Below are 6,176 nucleotides of genomic sequence, written 5' to 3'. Positions count from 1 at the left end.
CCACATAATTTTACATCAACACTTCCACCCTGTTTATTTCTCTGACCTTTCCCCTCGACTCCTATAAACCTTCCACTATGCCTTCTGAAACTCACCACTCCCATCATCATCAAAACCCACCATAAGCTTAATCTCTTTTCTGAAATTTTCCTTTTCCCCTTGCTTTAAATAAAACCTAGTTTCCTCCTGAGAACGTTGCTTCTCCTGCTGTCTTCTCATACAATGCCTCATGTTTTCCCCAATATCTTTTTTCTTGAACTTATTGGGGTTACATTGGTTAATAATAGTATGTAGGTTTCCGGGGTACAAATCTATAATAGATCATCTGTATACTGCATTGTGTGTTCACTTCCCCAAGTCAAGTCTCCTCCCATCGCCATTTACCTCGGCTTTACCTTCTTCTACATCCTACTACCTCCTTTTCTCTCGTAATCACCACACTGGGTTTTGGCTTTTGTTTTTTGTTGTTGTTTGTTTTTGGTTTGGTTGGATGGTTGGTTGGGTTTTTCTGTTTTGTTTTGTTTTGTTTTTTGCCTTTTTAAATGCTAAAGCTGGAGGTGTGATGGCTCTTCACTTTGATTCCTTATTACTGTTTCTAGACCATTCTCCTGTCCTCTTTCCTAAACACTGTCAGTTTTCATTCTCATGTCCTCAGGCAAAATTACTCACTGTGCCACATTTTTGTAATTTCTCATGGCCCCTCGGGGCTATTCCTGTCATTTACTGAAGAAGTTATTTCCTGGTGCATTGGCATTTTCTCTAAAACTACGCCTGTCTTGATTCTTAATAATTTTGTAATAGACATAAATGAAACTACAACATTCCAATGTCTCAATTCTTTCAATCTTTCTCCTCCAATGATATTTGTCTTTACTTTCATTCAGATACTTATTCTCATTGTCATAACTTCAGCTTGATTTTAAGTAATGTTCAACCTCTTCATAAACTCAATTTCAATCATAACTCTGTCTACCACCACCTATCTGTCCATCTGATCCCTTCTCTTACACCAATTCAAATAATTCTTCAACTCATCTGGACATGAGTGTTCTACCAGCTTTGTCATCATCCATCAACCCTCATGTTCTCTCCTTGACCAGGAAAAATGCCAGGGTCAAACATTAAAATCTCTTCTTTGCATATACCCTCAACTTCCTTGCCCCTCTCTTGCTTTGTTGTATCCTCTTGGAAAAACAATTGCCTAGTTAAATACAACTGCTTCCTATTGTGTACCAGTATATATGCAACTGAGTATGGCTGGATAAAATCACACAGCCATGCTTTGCAATAACTTCATCCCATGCCACTGGAATAACTTTAAATTCATGTCCAGTATTCTCAAGTGGAAACAATATAATCTGAGCACTCTGTCACTCTCCAGCATTCATACATTATATACTATATCCTTTCTGTCTTTAAACTTCTAAAACTGCCTACCGCACCCTTACTATTGGCTGGTGAGCTTGCTTACTGAGAAATTTGCAGTGGTCAGAGGAGAGGTTCCACATACTCCCACCATAACATCCATTCACCTACCAGCATCTTCCCCCACACTCTCCACATTCCCACCCACTACTATAGATCAGCATACATGCATCTATCTTAAGCCTCTTGTTCTGATTTATGCATTAGTTGTCACTCCTCCTCACTTATTCTAGACATTGCTCCAGCAGTTCTCCTTGTTTTTTCCTACATTATCATTTTTCTCCATGCTACTAGATCATGCCCATCAGCATACAAACATGTCACTGTCAAAATATGATCTGTAATTCTAAACTTCCATTTTCCTGATAAATATTACTCAGAAATCAGAAAAACACATCACTTGCTCTGTATTCTTGAAAAAAATACATAAATAACTATACAAATGCTCTGAAGATTCACAATTTGTATGGTTGCTGAATTTTAAGATAGGCACTGCATGAGAGTATGGGGAAGATTTTGGAGGCAGAAGTTCCTAAATAATGGAAGGAGCAAATCAACTTATCAAACCCTTCCTCTCTAATAGCATAAATGCAGTAGAATCTTGAATAAGATATTATTTCCCAGTAGTGCTGTGTCCATTTTATTGCTTCCTTTTGTGTTAACTGAAAGGAGTTATGAATTAGTTCAGTATTCACCAACAATTGAACATGGAAGCTGAGGAATTCTTTGTCATATTAAACAATTCACATTTGTTTAAATTTAAAATGTAAATTTTTTCAAATTTCCACATAACTTAGGGGAAGCATGATCTCAACTCTTTAAATTAAGTGTACATCTAGACATTAAATATTTGTGACATTTATATTAATTGTGGAAAATGATGAAATTTAAATATAGTGTAAATTTTCAACAATAATGAAAATTTGTCAAATGCACTGCATTACACTATTTGAATATAAGTAAAATCTATGGTTAATTTATGAATCTTAAGTATTCGTTTAACAATTTTATTTATAATTCTAGTGGCCACTGCCTCACAGATAATTTTTTTCCAAAATGAACTTATTAATACTCTATTAACACTACAATGATGCAAGAAAGAACTTCTAATCTGGCATTGTCATAAATAGAATAAATATAATGCAACAACATTTGCTGAAATAAAGCCAATAAAATTTTATAGACTAGACATAATAAAATATAAATTATATGTGTTTTATATTATTAGTCACTCATACACTGTCAATCAGTAACACAACACCCAGACACAGACAATAATATATAAATGTAGTCATATCTAAAGTTATTCCAATGCTCAGTTAAATAAAATGTATATATTTATACATTTAAAAAATCTCAGGATAAAGGCATATTTGTAAGATAGGAAGGTAGAGTATCTCATATTTAACACGTGTGGTTTTTCATTGAACTCTTTACTTGAGCAAAACACATTTTAGGCATGGGTCTGTATAATAGTGCTGCCACTGAGTTCAAAGTCTCCCTCACTTCTTACCTGAATTATTACATTAATATTCGAACTGGTCTCCCACTTACATGTCATTACACCATCTATTCTTAATTCAATAGTCAGGATTATTCTGTTGAAATGTAAGTCAGATTGGATCACTCCTGTATTCAAAACCTTTCAAAGGTTCCTCATGTCTTCAAAGCCAATTGCACCAGGACCTACAAATGTTCCACACCCTGTCATTATCTCTCTGCTTCAAGTCCTATAGCCCCAGGCTTACTGCATTCCAATCTCTTTAGCTTTTATTCTATTTTGTAAGGAGCGCTTCTGCCTCAGAACCCCTTCATTGGTCATCCCCTCTTCCTGGAATGACCCTTTCCCTGTAAGTGGCTTACTCTCCATCAAGCCTTTGCTCAATTGTCACTTTTTCAAATGAGGCCCTTTTAAAACTCTTTGCCACCCCCCAGCAGTCTTAATTCTCATGGTGCTTCTATTATTCTATATAATACTATATACTATATAATACATGTATATATTATATAGTACATAATACATGCAATGTGTATATGCAAATATAATGTATCATATATATGTATAATTTAGTATGCTTATTGTCTTTCTCCCCTTCCTCCACTCAAAACTTATAATACTTGGGTATTTTTTTAAATTTTGTTTGCTCTTGTATCTCCCAAGTCTAGGACAGGTCCTAGCACACTTTAAACACTTAATAAATCAATGTCTTTTTAAATAAATGATAGACTCTTTTCACTTTAGCTTAAATGATATTCTATTACTTAAAATATAATTTCCTTGCTTAGAAACCTTCAGGGGTTTCTCATTGCTCCCAGGGAAAAATTCAAATTCTTTTTTTTAACTTTATTTTTTTATTGTTGTTCAAGTACAGTTATCTCCATTTTTAACCTCACCATGGCTCCCCGCCCCACCCATCCCCACCTCCCACCCTGGAACCTACTCCCTTTGACTTTGTCTGTGGGTCCTTCATACATGTTCTTTGCTGGATCTTCCCCAATTTTCCCCCATTAGTCCTCTCCCCTCTGGTTACTGTCAGTTTGTTCTTTTTTTCACATAAAAATGAACTTATATTTAAAATATCTGATGCTATTAATCAAGTAAATGAAAATTAACATACAAATGAAATGGCGTTTTTCATCTCTGTTTTTAATTTTGCTTTTTTAAAAAAATGAGATTACTAATGAGACTAAAGTAGACTGAACTCCATGTATGATGCTGAAACTGCTATGAACAACTAAGGGAAGCTGGCAAAGTTTTTCTAAAAAGCATTTTGATAATATACATCAAAAGTTTTAAAATAGTTATATCTAATAATATGTCTCCTAAAACTCTCCTTAAAAATACCAAGGGTGCAGATCCAAGACTTGTATATAAGGCTGCTTCATACAGTATCATATTATTTCTTTTTTTCTTTTTTTATTGAAGCTTTTTCTTTAAAAATTTTTTTTAATTTTATTTTAATTGTCGTTCAAATACAATTTTCTATCTTTTAGTCCCATCCCAGCCCAGTATCATATTATTTCTAATAGTATCAAAGGAGGGCTTAATATGTCTAGCAGTTGAGAAACAACTTTGACATGCAATAATAAATGTTATAATTTAATAATTATTAACAATCAGTATTAAAAGTACTTATTCACTAATAAAGTTGCAACTGAAATTTTTGTTACCTTCTACTTCTAATTAGATAGAATTAGGCAGAAAGGTAAATAATTGAAAGAGTAAAGGCTTTGAAATCAAACAAATGGGAATAATCATAAAAATATTACATGCTTACTATGGAAATTCAGAGAAATAATACATTTGAAGTGCATTTACAGGGATCAAAACATCACAGTACAGTGATCCCTCACCTATCACTGGAGTTACGCTCCAGAGACCCCCGCGATAGGTGAAAACCCGAGAAGTAGCAGCGTTATATTTATTTTATTGTTTATATATATTTTAAGGCTTTATAAACCCTTCCCACACTCCTATAAACCTTTCCCACTCTCTTATTAACCTTTCCCACACTCTTAAAACACTTCATATGCTCTTAAACACTTTCTACACTCTTAAACCTACATAATTTTAACAGCATATAAAATTCTATATGGGTACTCACCAGTGAAGTATACAGTCATCCCTCACTTATTGCGGCCTCAGTATATCACGGGCTTTAAAAAACCTGTGATACAGTGAAGCTGCAATAAATGAACTGCAATATGGTGAGGGACAACTGTACTCAAATGAAAGGCACTTTGTCATCGTTATTAATCACTATGATTACGAACAAAGCATACTATAAAAAGTATACTAAATGTATGTATTTTTATTGTGACAAATTTAAAAAGCAAGCTATAAATATGAAAATAGAAGTAATAAGAAAATGAACTCTCATGCACACAATTCTAAATGTTAATATTTTCAACAAATGGACATTCTTATTTCATTTCTGTGCCTAACCCCAACACACACACTGTATTGTTCTGAAGTAAATTCTAGAGAGTATTGTATTTACAAATGTCTCTGGGTGCATCTCTAAAATATGAACATTCTTTTGTCTTTAACATGGCCATATCATTACATCCAAAGCAATTATTTAAACTCATCTCATGTTCAGTCAGTATTCAAATTCCTTATTGTCTTATGTTTTTAGTTGTTTCTTTGAATCAGACTCCAAGGATGGTCCCTAACATTGACATTTTACCTCTTGTTTCATTTTACACATATATATGTTCCCACTCACTTCGTCTGTGTCTTTGACCTTTATTTGCAGACAAAAATGGATATTTGTTCAAAAGTTTTTCCTAGTCATTTTTTTTCTTACTGTAGCTACATGGTGTCCAAAATATTGCTGTCTCCTTATTTCCTGTAAATTGGTAGTCAAATTTGTATTCAATATTTTTGTTCTTTGGCAATAGTAGTTCATAGATTTTGTGGGTTCTTCCACCAGGAGATATAATGTCTGACTTTCCCTTATTTTTTAAGTAGTCACTAATTGTTGCTTAAATCCATTTTTTCATTTGAATGGTGATATTTTAATTCTCATTTTTCTTTACTTATTAGTTAGAATAATATTAAAAAGAAACAAACTTGTCCCCATTTGTTTGTCCTTTGTTAGAATTCATATAGAAGAAGCAGAGAGAATGCTAGATTCTTTTTTACATACATTCTAGTTTTATTTTTATTAATAATTTTTTATTATTGTTTTAATACTATTGTCTCTATTTTCTCACCACCACTTTCCCCAGCCCCACCCTCAATCCTT

This window comes from Phyllostomus hastatus, unplaced genomic scaffold (assembly GCF_019186645.2).
Source record: "Phyllostomus hastatus isolate PE091 unplaced genomic scaffold, TTU_PhHast_1.1 phas_contig_30, whole genome shotgun sequence".
NCBI classification, from domain to species: Eukaryota; Metazoa; Chordata; class Mammalia; order Chiroptera; family Phyllostomidae; genus Phyllostomus; species Phyllostomus hastatus.
This window is presented reverse-complemented; position numbering follows the sequence as displayed.